Source organism: Anomaloglossus baeobatrachus, chromosome 4 (genome assembly GCF_048569485.1).
Source record: "Anomaloglossus baeobatrachus isolate aAnoBae1 chromosome 4, aAnoBae1.hap1, whole genome shotgun sequence".
NCBI classification, from domain to species: domain Eukaryota; kingdom Metazoa; phylum Chordata; class Amphibia; order Anura; family Aromobatidae; genus Anomaloglossus; species Anomaloglossus baeobatrachus.
The window spans coordinates 435,777,571-435,796,289 of NC_134356.1; positions in this window are offsets into that span (position 1 = coordinate 435,777,571).

The following is an 18,719-nucleotide window of genomic DNA, read 5'->3' on the forward strand; positions in this document are numbered from 1 at the left end:
GCAGCTGTGCTCCCCTGCGTCTGGCTGACATCAGATCTCTCTCACACACACACACACACTTCTCCCTGTGATCTCTCTGCAGCTGTGCTCCCCTGCATCTGGCTGACATCAGATCACACACACACACACACACACACTCACACACTTCTGCCTGTGATCTCCCTGCAGCTGTGCTCCCCTGCGTCTGGCTGACATCAGATCACACGCACACACTTCTCCCTGTGATCTCTCTGCAGCTGTGCTCCCCTGCGTCTGGCTGACATCAGATCTCTCTCACACACACACACACACACACACACACACTTCTCCCTGTGATCTCTCTGCAGCTGTGCTCCCCTGCGTCTGGCTGACATCAGATCTCTCTCACACACACAGACACACACTTCTCCCTGTGATCTCTCTGCAGCTGTGCTCCCCTGCGTCTGGCTGACATCAGATCACACACACACACACACACACACACACACTTTTCCCTGTGATCTCTCTGCAGCTGTGCTCCCCTGCGTCTGGCTGACATCAGATCACACACACACACACACACACACTTCTGCCTGTGATCTCCCTGCAGCTGTGCTCCCCTGCGTCTGGCTGACATCAGATCACACGCACACACTTCTCCCTGTGATCTCTCTGCAGCTGTGCTCCCCTGCGTCTGGCTGACATCAGATCTCTCTCACACACACACACACACACACACACACACTTCTCCCTGTGATCTCTCTGCAGCTGTGCTCCCCTGCGTCTGGCTGACATCAGATCTCTCTCACACACACAGACACACACTTCTCCCTGTGATCTCTCTGCAGCTGTGCTCCCCTGCGTCTGGCTGACATCAGATCACACACACACACACACACACACACACACACACACTTTTCCCTGTGATCTCTCTGCAGCTGTGCTCCCCTGCGTCTGGCTGACATCAGATCACACACACACACACACACACACACTTCTTCCTGTGATCTCCCTGCAGCTGTGCTCCCCTGCGTCTGGCTGACATCAGATCACACGCACACACTTCTCCCTGTGATCTCTCTGCAGCTGTGCTCCCCTGCGTCTGGCTGACATCAGATCTCTCTCACACACACACAGACACACACACACTTCTCCCTGTGATCTCTCTGCAGCTGTGCTCCCCTGCGTCTGGCTGACATCAGATCTCACAAACACACACATCAGGTCACACTCACTCACACACACACCCACCCCACTTCTTCCCACCCACCCCACGATCCCAGCAGCTGTACTGCACGCCGTGCTCCTCTGCCGACACTCACCGATCCGATCGCATACACTCACACACTCACACATCAGACAGCATACACGCACACATCCGATCGCATACACTTACACACACATTGACGATATCGCACATACACGCTTACACAATCACAACATCCAGAGATACCACATGCTTCCGGCCATGTGATCCTCCTGCAGGTCCTGGAAGGTCACTGCACGCAGAGTATCGCCGCCGAGAAGCAAGCGATATCGCTGGATGTTGTGAGTGTGTGGATGCGATCTGATGTGTGTGTGAGAGTGAGTGTGATCTGATGTGTGTGTGTCTGTTCTTATGTGCGTGTGTGTGTGTGTTCCGCCGCTGCAGGACCTTGATGCGCTCACCTGCTCCCGGTCGGCGTCTTGTGAGTATGATCGGGGGTCTTCTTTCTTCTTTCTTCTCTCTTCTGGGGGTGTCCGCTGCCTATAATGAAGTGTCCTGCAGTGTCTTTAACTCTTTCACCGCTGCATGACACTTCATTATTGACCTCAGCTATGTTTTATTTTCAGGGGATGTCTTATATTAAAGCATCCCTGAATACTCCTGCTATGTCTTATTTTCGGGGGACGTCTTATTTTCGGGGAAACACGGTATGCAGTAGACAGATTATGGTGCCCTCTGCTGGTGACACCTCCTGCAGTAGACTGATCATGGTGCCCTCTACTGGTCACTTCAGCTACTGCTGCAGTAGACAGAGATCATGCAGGTCCCGAACATACTGAGGTGAATGAAGGGCGCAGTTTATCAGCTTTTTAAGAGAAGTGAGGGCATCAGATTTTCCCAGACTGTGGGTGGAAGGAGGCAGCATTGAAATTCCTGACCTGGGAGCGAGAGCGCAGGCAGAGGTTGTGTACAGGTGTGAAAGACAGTGCAACATGAGGACCATCTGTTTACCTCAAATTTGTGATATTATAGGATAGAGGAATACATAGATTTACACCAGAAGTCATTACAGGAAAAAGGAACACAATATATAGATTTACCCTAAGTGTTATGGCAGGTGAGAGGGGTGCAAGAACCATCCATGCTCCCATTGAAGTGTTGTGTACCCTAGACGAACAAAGGTGCTGGGATAATAGATGTCATGTATTGCACATGAGCAGAGGGACCTCGCATGTGTGGGGTGTTCTAGGCGAGTGGAGCAGGGGGACCTCGCATGTGTGGGGTGTTCTAGGCGAGTGGAGCAGGGGGACCTCGCATGTGTGGGGTGTTCTAGGCGAGTGGAGCAGGGGGACCTCGCATATGTGGGGTGTTCTAGGCGAGTGGAGCAGGGGGACCTTGCATGTGTCGGGTGTTCTAGGCGAGAGGGACATGGGGACCATGGATATGGCAAGAAGAATACAGTGGAGGCATGGTGGCAGTCGAGGTGTTGGGTATTCCCGACGAGAGGAGAGCCGTAGCAGTGGAGGTGTTGGGTATTCCCGACGAGAGGAGAGCCGTGGCCGTGAAGGTGTTTGGTATTTCCGACGAGAGCCGTGGCCATGATGGGTATTCCCGACGAGCGGGCACCATGGAGGTGTTGGGTATTCCGACGAGAGGTGAGCGAGGACCAGGGAAGTATTGGGTATTCCCGATGAGAGGTGAGCGGAGACCGTTGAGGTGTTGGGTATAAGCCAACATTGAGCCACGGGTGAGGACAGGGTTGATGTCGGGCTGGTACTTGCACCTTTTTTTTTTTTAAACTTCGTTTTATTAACAATTTCAAACATGGTACAACTGACATTTGCCATATAAAGATAGCTCCGTATATAGATAGTAATATTTAAATATAACAATAAACAGTCATATAAAGTCCACAATATCTTTAGCACTTAAGATAGAACAATGTTATTATCCATACTTCTTATCATTTGCATATATATCTAATTTTATATTGAGCATAAGAACAGCTGTAACTATCAGCATGACATATTTTGAAAACAAGATAGAAAGAGGAATAGAAAAAGGAAGAAAGAAAGAACAACAACAGCCACATTGCATTATTATACCTCAATATACCATTGGACAGTGTTTCATATCCCAACATCTAACGGGAACCACCATTATCCGCATAATCTCCCTCAAACCTCCGCAAGTGTGTCTGGAGAAGAATTCCACAAACCCCAGATTTTGTTAAATTTTCCCGGGCACCCCCTATTATAATATACCACCCGCTCATAGACTATGGTTGCATTGACTAGTTTAACCCAGGACCTCACAGTTGGATTCGAATCTCCCATCCACCTCAGAGCTATTAATTTCCTAGCCAGAAACAATGCCTCTCTGAGGAATATTGTCATGTAATGATCCCAGGACTCTTCCTCCACCACCCCAAACAGGCATATCAAAGGGTCACACAAAACAGGAATCGACACAATCGATGTCAGCAGAGATGTCACTCCCCGCCAGTACGAAGATATATTGGGACAGCTCCAAATCATATGTATGAAATTTGCCCCTGAGAGATGACACCTCGGGCACTCCGATGTACGAGAACGGCCCATACTAAATAATCGAGTTGGAGTAAGGTATGCCTGGTGGACAATGTAGCATTGAATCAATTTATTATTAACCGAAGGGGATACCGCAGTCGGAGATTCCAATATCTCTTCCCATTCCTCTCCCTGTAGAGAGGGAATTAGAGATTTCCATCTATCCTGGGCTGGCAAGGGGTCAGACTCCACCCCCACTGACAACAGGTAAGTATATATAGCTGAGATGAGGCCTCGAGGTCCTTGTGATTTTAGAATACCTATCATAGGAAGTGATGATATCAATTTCCTCACTCCAATTTTCTGTATGTGGGATTGAATCGCTGTGCGAATCTGCAGGTATCTAAAGAATTGTGATCTTGGAACATTATATTCAATCTGGACTTGTTCAAAGGACTTGAAGGTTGTGGTTCCCGGGACAAAAAGATCACCTAATGTACTGACGCTGTGAGTGGCCCAGAATTGCGCCGAGGGGTGATCTCTCAGAGTATGGAAGTGGCTATTCCCCCATAATGGGAGTTCCGCCACCACCCCTTCGAAGTGTACCACCCTCTTGGCTTGTCGCCAGACTAATCTTGCCAACCTGAGGAGGGGTAATTGCCGTGGTGTTCTCAGTCCTTCTGATTCCAGAAAACCCACTAAACAATCAGTCCCAGCCGCGTGTGCCAAGTGACTCTCAGAGTTTGGCAGCTGACATCCAGGCATCCAAGTCTCTAGTGCCCTAAGCTGTCCCGCGAGGTAGTAGAGGAAGAACTCCGGTAAAGCCATCCCTCCCAGTCTTTTGGATCTCTGTAAAATGGATAACCGAAGTTTGGGTCTGGATTTCCCCCATATGAAAGAGGTAGTAAGCGAGTTCAACATTGAGAAGAAGGACTTGGGTACTGATACTGCACTATGTTGTAGTGTATAACTAAGCTTTGGAAGTAATATCATTTTGATTAAATTTATTCTGCCAACCACTGACAAGGGTAGCTTGCTCCACAAGTTATATTTAAGTTTAACGTGCTCCAGAAGTGGGGTTATACTCGTCTGCAGGTCTAGTGTATGGTCTTTCTGTATGTGTATTCCCAGGTATTTAAAGCTAGTTACCACTTGCAAAGGTGACCTACCCTCCATTGAAATTCCAGACCCATGCATTAATGGCATCAAAGCCGACTTATCCCAGTTGATGCGTAGTCCCGAAAACTCCCCAAATGTATCTATTGTGTCTATAACCACCGGTAGAGTCTCTTGCACTCGATCTCAGAAGACAACCATGTCATCCGCATACAATCCTATTTGATCTGTTCGGTCGGCTATAGTGATTCCAGTGATCTGTGGATGAGAGCGGATTCTAATTGCCAAAGCTTCAATAACTAGTGCAAACAATGCTGGAGACAGAGGGCATCCCTGTCTTGTGCCCCGGTTCAATGCGAAGGGTGTAGACATAGCACCATTGACTAGTATCCTGGTCGTCGGGGACCTATACAACATATGAATCCAGTTACTGAATTTAGGCCCAAAAGTGAATCTGTGGAGGCAGGCAAATAAAAATGGCCATTCTACCGAGTCAAATGCCTTGGCCGCGTCCAGCGAGGCCAAGGCCCACTCGTTCTCCTGGACCAGTGTGCTATATTGCACTATGGACTGGACCCGTCTTATATTTATAGAGGTGTTTTTCCCAGGCATAAATCCGGTTTGATCTGGGTGAACTATACTCAATATGACTGAATTAAGCCTGGACGCCAGTATTTTGGTAAATATCTTGTAATCCACGTTAACTAGGGATATAGGACGGTATGAACCGCAGTCTAGTGGGTCTTTACCCTCCTTCCTCAACATGACTATATGTGCTTCGTACAAGGAGGCAGGTAGAGAGTCGCCGGCTGAAAAATGTGAGAAAACCTCTAAAAGAATCGGGGCCAATACGTCACAATATTTACTATAGAATTCTATGGGAAGGCCATCTGGACCCGGGGATTTCCCCCTAGCCATATCCGAGATGGCAGTAATCACTTCATCCAGTGTGATGTCCGCCTCCAGAGACTCCCGTTGTGATTCACTCAAAGTGGGAAACTCCAAATCCTACAAATATGTCACGCAACTTTGAACTCCATGAGGATTTCTAGATGTGTATAGGGTTTTATAGTATTCACAAAAGCACTCTAAAATATCCTCAGGGGATGTAGCTATTGAGCCATCCATCCTCCGTATACCCAATATTGTATTTGAAGTGTTGTGTTGCCTAGCCATATATGCCAATAATTTACTGGATTGATTTCCAAGCTCAAAATATGATTGTCGGGTAAAGAACAATTTGCGTTTGGACTTGGTCTCAGAGTGCTGCATATATAACCTATATGATTGCATCCAGGCCGCCCTATTTCCATCGGTTGGGGCCGATATATATATTGCCTCTAAGTCCCTAAGTCTCCCCTCTACTATATCATCCTCAGTTTTAGTCACTCTTTTAAGATATGTTATGGTTGAAGACAAACACCCTCTAAGGTAGGCTTTAAGGGTGTCCCACACCAAGTTAATATTCCAGGGTTTAGGGTTGGCTTCCAGGAAATCCTCTATTTGGGTCAGAGTTCTATCACTTTGATCTATTAGTTTTAGCCAAAAGGGGTTTAACCTCCAAAAGGGTTTACCAACACCTTGGTTAGTCTTCATAGTAAGAATCACTGGGCTGTGATCTGATATGCCCCTGACCCCGTGTACCACGTCATCCACCCAGGTTGCGATATTGCTCGACCCAAACATATAATCTAGTCGGGACAGCGTGCGTCTAGTAGAAGAATGACATGTATATTCTCGGGTGTTAGGATGCCGGAGTCGCCAAAGGTCAATCCACCCACCTCCCTCCGCGCATTGCTGCAAATCAGTCAAGTGTGTGGCCGAATGTTGTCCCCCTCCATCCATCCGAAACCTGTCCTGCTCCTCATCCATCACAAGATTAAAATCCCCCATACATAACACATAAGCATCTGGATAATTGAGGGCAAAGCTCATTGCTTGTTTAAGAATGGAGATGCGAGCTGGCGGGGGGTTGTAAATACATAACAGCACATAATCTCTAGAGTTTATAGACGCATATATAAACACAAATCGCCCCTCCGGGTCATGCCTCACCACCTTCACTTCCCAACGGATATGTCTATGGACCAATAGAGAGACACCCCTGGAGTAGCTGGTGTGGAACGCATGTGCCGACCATTGTACCCACGGTTTGTTTACTAGTCTGGCTGTGTCCCGTGTGAGGTGAGTCTCTACCAGTACCACCAGTTGGGCCTTGACTTGCTTAATTTGGGAGAATACCTTAATTTTTGTTCTTCACCTCCATAAAGTGGGCCCTCTGTTTCTGGAGGTCCACCGAAAAGTCCGGAAAGATCGAGAGCGCAGCATTATTGAACTTGAGTGGGCTCTTCTGTCGGGCCAGACGGAGTGCTGTGTCTCTATCTCTGTAGTTGAGCATCCTTGCTAAAAAGGGACGTGGTGGCGCGCCTGGAATAGGAGGCCTCGTTGGAACTCTGTGCGCCCTCTCCACCGCAAATGTCGAGGAGAACTCATCTCCGAGATTACATTTCAGCCACTCCTCCAGGAATTGTTCCGGATGCTGACCTTCCGAGCGCTCTGGCAGTCCTATGATTCGTATATTGTTTCGACGCATGCGGTTCTCCAGATCGTCTGCTTTTTGGCGCCATGCATTTGCCGATCCGGCCATTGTTGTCACTTTTGTTTTGAGTGTTACAGTTTGATCCTCCAGTTCAGACACTCGCGTCTCGACTTCCGCTGTTCGGGCCCTCAGGGATTGCATGTCCTGACGCAGGAGGCCCACCTCTGAATGTACCTGCTCAATCTTCCCTGTGAGGGAGCTGTTGCTTGTAGAAATTGCTTGTAGAAGCTGTTCATACACCTGCCTCAGGGTTAAATCATCTTTATCCTCTGACCCGTCATCCAATAGTGCCTGACCTTTTGGGGTGGCATTTCTCTTGGCTTTAGGGGCATCTGCCTGACCACCCCTTGCGAACTCCTTAAGTTTGTCAATAGCTCCACTTTGTTTAGAGGGACTCATATTGATACACTGGGGATTTGCTGATTCTGCACCCCTCTCTTATCGTGCCCCCGTGCGTCTGAATCTGTGCCTTTATAATGTATATTTAGTAATATGTCTGTCTCCACTTCCTCACCACGTCCAGAGAGCCGGAAAACAGCCACTTATATGGTGGATAATAAGAATGAAGGGAGTCCCAGGGCAGCACAGCACTCAGGGTTTATTTATCAGGATGATGCAGGCCTGCGCAGCGTGGGGACTTCAATATGTGTCACTTATTTGTTTTCATGTGTCAGGAAAAATCTGCAGGGCCCGTTTTTCAAGGCACACACTCCAGACCCTCCAGCACTCTATGGGTTAAAGTCTCCCACACAACCACCGGCCCCTAAGCTAAGCTAAGGGATTAACTCCCTGTGCTCACCACTCCTGGGTCTTCACCTCTGGCCATAAATCTGTCACTCCTCACTGCTCTCTGGAGTCATGCTCTGCTGCTCACTGTGGAAATGCATGCTGTAGGGAAGATGGCTGCTGCTCCACTCTCTCCAGCCTCAGGAGATCCAGCAACGCCGTGCAGGAGTCAGAGAATAGCTCCAGTGGGAATCTGCAGCCTCCAGATGGTGTCTCCTGTCACAGCAACAGGTTAGTGAGTAAATGGATCAGGTAACCGGGTGTAAATTGCCAGGATAAGATCAGGATTATAGGAGCTCTCTTCCCATGCGTCCTCTCTGGTCAGCTACATCGCCCCGCCCCTTGGTACTTGCAACTTGTTCCTCACCCTCCCCTGCAAGTACAAGTGACTAGTCAGGTTTATTCTTTTATTCATTTTCTAGGTTTACAGCATTATATGAAAATCACAGCCGATGCCGTTCATAAAAAGGTCAGTCTGATATTTATTCTCAAAGTGTCTGTGCATTGCATAGGTGGAGACTTGCCTTCATAGAAGACAACATTTGAATTTACAGTTCAGTCAGAAGGGACAATGTATACGTCATCACAGGGATGGTATACATAAAATATAGATAGATATGTATTTACAACGCCATTCTGTCTCCTGCATGCTGCTCTCCCCGTTCGGCTCTGTACAGTGGGGTCCTGCTGTATTACGGATGCGCTGGTTCCCTAGCTGTCCATCAAGAATTCCCAGGGTATTGACTATCGAGCAGTGGATGTCCCCGGTGGAGGGGTCTGGGGTAATTTAGTGCAATTTCCTCTCATCTCTGTAGAGTTGTGGGACAGTTGTCGTGGAGCTGTGACCAGCTGAGGGCGCTCTGTCTGCTGCGTCCAGGCTCTGCTACATCTCACATAGGGAACATTGGTTTAATGACTGTCCATTGCTAGTCCTGGACCCACAGAAGCCTGGAAGCTAATCCTAATTCTGAGCCTGGACATCCAGAAGGAACAGTGGCCATCACTGCAGGTCTGGTACTTCCACCTCTTCCGGTGTTTTGCAGTTTTATCATCCATTGAATCAGGTTGGCTTATTGATATAAGGTGTCTGAGGACCTTGGGAAGGAAAAGTACACAATATGGCACCAGAAAGTGTTAGAGCCAAACATTTGGTAAAGGGTTCTGCTACTGTGCTCAATGCACTTGGCCAGGAAAATCCATGAGGCTGGCGGTAATCTGGGCAAGAGATCACAAGGGCATCCAGAAAAGAACCAAAGGGCAACATGTCCAGGAGGAATGGAAAAAACCAACTCAGGGGATTGTAAGGCTGACTAAAACGATGGTCTGTTGTCACCCCAAGGTCCGGCACTCGGCGTGCATCCTATCCTCGCAGGAACCTAACGGGCATAGGCACTCAAGTAATAACAGCCCATAGGTGTGGCCGCCAGTTGTATGTTGTGGGCCGGGGCAGAGCAGGGCCCTGTGGATCACAAGCTCTAGGCAGCAGCTCCTTGGTCCTGTCTGCTCAATGACATTATTCAAGAAATCACAAGACCTCGATAGTGTCCACTAGTGTCAGGGTTGTGATTTTAGTGCCGTAGGTTTAGTCTTAATAAAAAAAAAAAAGATTTTTGTTAAAAAAAAAAAAAATAAATGAGATTAAGGACGCTGCTCCTCCTCCCATCAGCCGCTCCCCAACCTGCACAGTCCTTACAGAGTTCTGAATGTGGAGATTGCATTCATTTCTCCGAGGTCTTCAGCCTGAAACAAGAAAACTAAGACGCCAAGAGAGTCATTAGGAGCAGAGAGACGGCCACCGTCAAATGTAAGTGTTCTCGCTTCGGGCTCGTCCCACTAATGCTCTTCTCCAACTTGGGGATCTCTGGATTAAAGTTACCTGAAATACAGGAGGGAAAAGGTGAATGGAGGAAAGCAAGATCTGGTGTCCAACAGTAAAGCAGAAATGGGCTCAAGTGGCAGTCCAAGAGGCGGGCAGAGGGCACTGACCAGAGTCCCAGTCCAAGAGGCGGGCAGAGGGCATGGATCAGAGTCCCAGTCCAAGAGGCGGGCAGAGGGCACGGACCAGAGTCCCAGTCCAATGAGCGGGGGCAGAGGGCACGGACCAGAGTCCCAGTCCAATGGGCAGGCAGAGGGCACGGACCAGAGTCCCAGTCCAATGGGCGGGCAGAGGGCACGGACCAGAGTCCCAGTCCAATGGGCGGGCAGAGGGTACAGACCAGAGTCCCAGTCCAATGGGCGGACGGAGGGCACGGACCAGGTTCCCAGTCCAAGAGGCTGGCGGAGGGCACGGACCAGGCTCCCAGTTCAAGAGGTGGACAGAGGGCACGGACCAGAGTCCCAGTCCAAGAGGCGGGCAGAGGGCACGGACCAGAGTCCCAGTCCAAGAGGCGGGCAGAGGGCACGGACCAGAGTCCCAGTCCAAGAGGCGGGCAGAGGGCACGGACCAGAGTCCCAGTCCAAGAGGCGGGCAGAGGGCACGGACCAGAGTCCCAGTCCAAGAGGCCGGCAGAGGGCACGGACCAGAGTCCCAGTCCAAGATGCGGGCAAAGGGCAAGGGCCAGAGTCCCAGTCCAAGATGCGGGCAAAGGGCAAGGGCCCCGGTTGCAGTCCGAGATATGGGTGGAGGGTAGGGGTCGAGGTCATAGTCAGAGGTAGGCGGAGGGCAGGGGCCGAGGTCAGTCAGGGGATGTAGAGCGTGAAAAAGGTGATTGATGTAGGAAGGTGGAGAGTGAAGGTAGACGAGTGGGATCGTCCATGTGATGTCTGCAGAGGACTTAAACACCAGAGGGGACTAGCGAGACTGAACAACATGTCCCTTGAACACAAAAGTACATTTAAGCCAAGAGGAGACAGCAGATGGAGGTGACCGTCCAGTATGTAGGTCACAATATACATGGCGGCCGCCTACAAGATGCACATTAGACAAGGGTTTACTTACACAACACCCAAGGAGGTTTATATTTATGACAGGAGCAGCAGTGTCTTCGGGAGCCCAAAAACATTAAGCTCAGAGTCGCCCTGTGACACCGTCCTCCGGGCGGCAATAAGAGCTAAACACGATGAAGGGAAGCAGCTCGTGTGATTATCTGGCCGGCCAGGAACAATCCAATCTACGTTCCAACAGCAGCAATGAAGCTGGTGTCTTAGTCCCGGGTAGTCAGAGCTCAATCACTAATCCAGTCAAACACTTGGCTGCAATTTCCGAATCTTTCGGGACGACACCAGGCACAAGTAGCAGGTGCCTGCAGACTACCATATTTGATGGGTGTGATGGCCTGTCATGGATGAGGCACGAGACCACTCTGCGGATCATCAACTACCGATCTGCATCTATGGGCACCTCCTGTAGAATATGATCCGGACACCAGCATGTGAGGAAGTGTGAGAAACTGCTATGAGTCGACCTTCCTGCAGGGGGAGACAGCGCACCACGAGTGAGCAGCAGGGCTGTGGAGTCGGTAAGCTAAACCTTCGACTCAGACTCTTCAATTTCCCTTGCACCGACTCAGACTCCACCACTCCGACTCCTACATATATTGCTTATAGTTAGGTGAAAAATTTATTGTAGGACATCAACATGTGTATGTGATCATCAGACATTTAATTTTTATGATACAATAATCAAGATATTTTAATAGAACATAAAATATATTTATTGGATACAACTTTAGAACACAAAAAACTAATAAATTGTAAATATGTAATACAATATGTAATATACAGTAGACTACATATATATCTTGTGTAATATATATACACACACTGTATAATTATATATTATATATATTACATATTTACAATTTATTAGTTTGTGTTCTAAAGTTGTATTACAATAAATATATTTTATGTTCTATCTAAATATCTTGATTATTGTATCATAAAAATGATTAAATGTCTGATGTTCACATTATACTACAATATATTTTTCACTTAAATATGAGCATTATGCTAAATATTTAGTATGTTTTTGATGAAAAATGTTTTTTGCCACTTACATAGTGCATTATATATATATATATATATATAAACACTATGTAGGTGGCAAAAAACAGTTTTCAACAAAAACATAGTAAATAACATTTGTGTAGTCTATGAATTTGTTGTAAGACATAGAATTGCCTCCATCAGATCCTCCTTCACAGATGACCTGATCTGACCTAATATTAAGGCTAGAGAACATCCTCTCTACAGTAACCTGGGTTGGAGGCAAAGCAATAACCACATGGGCAACATCTCTAACAATTTCCGGGTATAAAGGAATTGCCTCATGCACAGTCAGTTTTGATGAACGGTTGAATTTTTCTATTTCTTTGAGAGCAAGTGAAACATTTTACTGAAATCTGGTCAATCTGCTGCTATAGGTGACAGAGGGAAATCTTTTTCCTTGCGGCAACACTTTGCTGCTTCATGTCATCCAAATACTTCTCAAAGTTAAACTCCTCATCTGATGAGGATGAAGATATGGCAGCAGTAGCACTGTCAGGACCCAAGTCCTCTTGCGGCTGGCAGTCCTGTAGCCGCTCATCCTAACTGCTACCTCACTCAAAGCTTCTTTTCCTTTAGTAAGCTGTTGATCATCAAGCAGTATACGAAGACTTGGGTCCACATAAACAGCTGTCAGAAGAATTTTATTTTCCAATAGCTGTGTATCTCTCCGTTTCATTGAAGCAGAAATGCCATCTGCGATTAAACCTCCTCTTTGGGACAGGCAAAATAGCAAGTTCTTCCACTCCCATATGAAAATGCCAGGAGTTAAATCCTCAGCTTGTAATTTTTTAGTCACGGTAAATGGGTGATTAAGCAATTCCTTCAATTTAGCCACCTGTGTCCAATGACCTTCATTTAAGGTTACTTGAGGGTTTACCATATCTATAAGAAATGATTTTAGTTCAAGCAATCGCTCAGTCATTAAATAAGTACTGCCTCACCGAGTGGCTTGATCAACAATTGCCCCTTTCCCAGCACATTTCTTCAAGATGGAATCAATTTTAGGGGTTCTGGCGGCAATAACCAACTTCCTCACTTTTCCAATTAGATTTCCAGCATGTCCGCCCAGTTTCACACATCCGGCTTTTCACCAGTTTGGCGGATGCGGCGCACGCCAGTATAGTACGATACAGTACAGTGGCAACACCACAACTTCCGGGTCACATGACAGCAGTTTTGAAGCAGCTTCAACAAGATCATCTAATCCTAAAGTATCATTTTGCTGTTCTTCTGTTGTAATATCTGTTTGTTCCTCCGTTAAATGAGCAGCGCTGTGGCTCCATCTCACACATACTAAATCCTAAATTTTCTTCTAGCTGTTGTTCATTACTCTCATTCATCAGTTTAATTGTACTTATCAAGTTTGAAGCATTGTCCTTTACAATAGCAAGAACCTGTTCTTTTTTGAGTTGGTAATCTTGCAGAACTTTTTCCCCTAAAGGTCCAGTCACACTAAGCAACTTACCAGCGATCCCAACAACGATAGGGATCGCTGGTAAGTTGCTAGGAGGTTGCTGGTGAGATGTCACACTGCGACGCTCCAGCGATCCCACCAGCAACCTGACCTGGCAGGGATCGCTGGAGCGTCGCTACACAAGTTGCTGGTGAGCTCACCAGCAACCAGTGACAAGCCCCCAGCGCCGCGTGGAAGATGCTGCGCTTGGTAACTAAGGTAAATATCGGGTAACCAACCCGATATTTACCTTGGTTACCACCGCACGGAGCTACACGTGCAGAGAGCAGGGAGCAGCGCACACTGAGCACTGGCTCCCTGCTCTCCTAGTTACAGCACACATCGGGTTAATTACCCGATGTGTGCTGCAACTAAATGTGCACAGAGCAGGGAGCAGCGCACAATGCTTAGCGCTGGCTCCTTGCTCTCCTAGTTACAGCACACATCGGGTTAATTAACCCGATGTGTGCTGCAGCTAAATGTGCACAGAGCAGGGAGCAGCGCACAATGCTTAGCGCTGGCTCCTTGCTCTCCTAGTTACAGCACACATCGGGTTAATTAACCCGATGTGTGCTGCAGCTAAATGTGCACACAGCAGGAGCCGGCACTGACAGTGAGAGCGGCGGAGGCTTGTAACAAAGGTAAATATCGGGTAACCAAGGACAGGGCTTCTTGGTTACCCGATGTTTACATTGGTTACCAGCCTCCGCAGAAGCCGGCTCCTGCTGCCTGCACATTTAGTTGTTGCTGTCTCGCTGTCACACACAGCGATCTGTGCTGCACAGTGTGGCGCCCCTGACCTGGTCAGGCACCACTGAGTACTGCACCCATGCTGGGGACAGTACAATACAGGTAATCCAGAAGGCTGACCGGGGTGTGGAACACAGGCGCATAGTGATCAGGTCTCACACATGTACCCATGAGAGGACCCCTGGGGATCCCAGGAGGGGGAAAAGCCTTCACCTTCACTGGAATAGTGGAGGGGGCCAAAAGCCTCCATCTCCTCTCAAGGGGTGTGGTAAGAGAGTCTGGTTGCTAGGTGGCGTAGGCAGGCACAAAAGGGAAAAGAGAAGGAGGAGTAAACAGTCTAGAGTCTGCAGCAGAGTGTGGAGGAGTGAGGAGCAGGAAAGTGAGGCTCTGACAGGAGCAGCAGTGAAGGTCCCAGATGTGAGCCGGTTCAGAGCAGAGTCCAGGGAGCTCCGAGGAGAGCTGACCCCTTCCCCTGGGCTGCTGTAGTCTGACAGCGTCCGCGCAGTGGCTACCGACGGGGGAGAACGGTCACCTAGGAGGGCTACCCGAAACCTATCTCCAGCTAGAGAGAGAGCACAGAGTGGGAAGTAAGGAGACTGCTAGGGAGAACCAGGCCCAAACGGGCGGCAGATCCCGGAGCGGGGATAGATCCACCTTTCCTTGCTAAACCTGCCGGTGTGGGGGCCCTCAAAGCCCACACCACAACACCTAAAAGCCGCAGCCACGTAGCCACAGTTAGGGCCCACAGTTCACAGGAGGCAAGAAGCTGGAGTGATCTGGCCCAGGCAACAAGCAAACGGCAAACGAAGGGGAGAGAGGCTTCAGCAACTTCCCTGGGTGACCCCCATAGGGACTAAAAGTCGGGGTTACCCCAAACCACCAAGGGCTAAGGAAGGCGAGTTGGTAGTCACCATCAGAAGTCAGCCTGAAGGATACCTGGTTCCCGCCTGGTTCATCTCAGCTACGCCCGGGTTACTCACCCTGCCATCTGAAGTGAGTAAAACCCCTGAAAGACATCCTGCGTGTGTGGAGTTATTCTGCGCCTTGTGGTACTACGCACCTACACAGGGCCCTGGGGCTTGCCTCACTCTCAGGAGGCTATTCCAACTAACTGCACATATCATCAGCCCCAGGCGTCCCTCAACCTGCAGTGGCGGTCCCCACTGACCGCAATTCTGAGAGTGGCGTCACGACAAATAGAAGATTCCCTACCTGTGACGAGATCCAGCCGAGTGGAGTCCCTGAAGGTAATGCACCGACACAACACCTGTGGGGCTTCACATCTGGCGTCACGAACAGGATAAGGACTAGACCTGTTCAGACAGGTGACCATGTGCCTGGGCGGTCCGCTTGGAAAATTGGAAGCGCCGCCATATTGCCACCATGAAAAGCGCGCTGAAAAACAACAGCAGCCCGCGCTGGGAGAAGTTACCGCCCACGAAGAGGTGTGGCTACCCAGAGATCCCCTGCAGAGTCCGGACCTCGCTTGTGAAGAGAGCGGAAGCGTCCAGAGACGTCGGGACAGAAAGGGAGCCAGAAGCCTGCTGCTGGGAGAGGAGCTGCTGAAAGAGGCAGAGCGGAAACTGAACAGCTTGCTACTAGAGGCAACGACGAGTCCACTGCTGGGAGATCGTGCAGAAGACGGCGCAGAAGAAATGGCGTCTGACCGCAGAAACCCAGAACCGGGCTCCGCTGCCTGGTGGTATCGGGAGCTGGCCCAGTTCTGCGACCGACTGGAGACCCGGGTCGTGGAGCAGATCAGAGAAGAACGCATGGAACTTCTGGAGATGGCTGCCGCGGTTCAGGCCTATGAAGGGAGAGCCGCGCGCCGCGCGCCAGACCGAGTGGCAACGACTCAGACCCCGATGCTGCCACCGATGGGTGAGTCCAGTATTACCCCTGCCGGCCCGGATGCCCCGACCCCTGCTGCCACGCCCGCGGTCCCTGAAGAGGCGCCCGGCGCGGCGACGCTGAGCCAGGCCGCAGCCACGCCAGGTGCGGCCCGCCAAGCCCAGGCCGCCGCAGCGATGCCCTGCTCGGCCCACCAAGACCCGGTCCCTGCAGCGATGCCCTGCCCGGCCCGCAAAGAACCGGCTGCCACCGCGACCCTCATCCACGCCGCAGGTGTGACGCTGACCCAGGCCGCCGCCATGCTAGGCCCGGCCCGCCGAGACCCCACCGCAGCCGCAACGCTCGTCCGCGCCGCAAGTGAGGTGCTGAACCAGGCCGCAGCCCCGCCAGGTGCGGCCCGCCAAGCTCCGATCGAGGCAGCGACGCCCAGCCCAGCCTGCAAAGACCCCATCGCAGCTGCGACGTCGATCCAAGCTGCGCCAGAAACGCCCATCCAGGCCGCCGCCATGCCAGGCGCGGCCCGCCAAGACCAGGCCGCCGCCATGTCAGGCGCGGCCCGCCAAGATAAGATGGCATCACCATTTACCCCGGCCTGCAAGGCCAGAGCAGACACCGCTCCCCAGTCCAAAGAGGTCCTTGCTGGAAAGCCCACGCTGGGGGAGGACCCCGCATACTGGCAGCTGAAGGCTGACATGGAGGCCAAGTTTCCACAATGGTTGGTGGACCAGTACATACTCCCTCCGCATACCCCCAAGACGACTCCTGCAGCAATCATGCCAAAAAGATCCCTGCCTGGGCCTGCTGAAGAAAGTCCATCCCCAGCACTGCCACCAAAGGAGTGCTCAGAAGAACTAAGGGGGAGGGGAGGCCAGGAAGCTGAGGAGCTGACTCAGGAGCCACCAGCAGTGGATCCATGCCCAGAGCCGGAGATGTTGCCATATTCTCGCTGGGATGAAGAGGAAGATTTATCCAGCAACCTCACCTGGGAGCCTGCCAGCAGTGAAGCAGCCACCCAGCAGAATCAAGCCCGCAAGACACGGCGCCGTAGCCGAAACCAGTTGTCACCTGCCCCGCCATCCCCAGAGCAAAGAGATGACATAACGGCCAGAGACCTAGAAGAAAAACGGTTCCTGAGAAGAGCCAAAGCACAGGTCAGAGGACCCCTTTGTAGAGGAATTGTGGAAGACTTTAGCCTGAAGTCAGGATACGGGTTCATCGTTGCACCTGGTATCAAAGAAGGCATTTTTGTCAATAGGAGAGACGTCAGAGCTAATTTGCCCAGAGGACATCCTGGAAGGAACCTGCGTACAGGAGACTCCGTACAATTTACCATGCATCAAGGAGAAAGAGGGTGGTATGCGCTAGATGTAGCACCATGTCCTAAAGAAGAAGAAAGGAAAGACAGCGATAAAGAAAGAACAGACAAAGAACCCACTGATGAGACTACCACAGATGAAGAAAAAGGTCAAGGAAACAGCAGGTGCCGCAGCCCTACAGGCCCAAGCCCTGGTGAGGAGGAGTCTGCATAAGTTCAAGTAAAGCAAGTTACCAGTTTGAAAAGTTTGTTTTGCAACGTTTTACAAGTTTAAGAATGTGCCCACATAAACTGATGTGAGAAATGAACCTTAAGGCTATGAACTGGCTATAGCCACAAACTCTCGCAGTGTAAATAGTTACACCAGAGGGCACCACCACCACCAGAGTCAGCCTGTTTAGGGGCTTGGCTCGTCTGCAACCAGGGGGCCCGTCCGTATATAGGGCCTTGGCTTACCTGCAACCAGAGAGCATGCCTGTTTATGGGGCCTGGCTCTCCACCACAAAGAGGGTACCTGGTCAGCACCAACTGTGGAGGCCGCCTCTACATCCTGCCAGAAGTGGCTGAAGGCGCGGATCCACCAGGCCAGGTATACCCTGAAACCACCAGCCCATGAAAGCCGCCTCTACATCCTGCCAGAAGTGGCTGAAGCCGCGGCCAACGTGAAAGGGTTTTGGGTGGGTTAACGGACTTGTGGGTGGAGGGTGGTGATGTATGGTACCTGGTGCTTTTAAAAATGTTTTACATGTTTTAATGTTTTATGCATTTTTAAAATGTTGTCTTGCAGCCCGAGGACGTGCTGGTGATAACTAAGGGGGAATGTGGCGCCCCTGACCTGGTCAGGCACCACTGAGTACTGCACCCATGCTGGGGACAGTACAATACAGGTAATCCAGAAGGCTGACCGGGGTGTGGAACACAGGCGCATAGTGATCAGGTCTCACACATGTACCCATGAGAGGACCCCTGGGGATCCCAGGAGGGGGAAAAGCCTTCACCTTCACTGGAATAGTGGAGGGGGCCAAAAGCCTCCATCTCCTCTCAAGGGGTGTGGTAAGAGAGTCTGGTTGCTAGGTGGCGTAGGCAGGCACAAAAGGGAAAAGAGAAGGAGGAGTAAACAGTCTAGAGTCTGCAGCAGAGTGTGGAGGAGTGAGGAGCAGGAAAGTGAG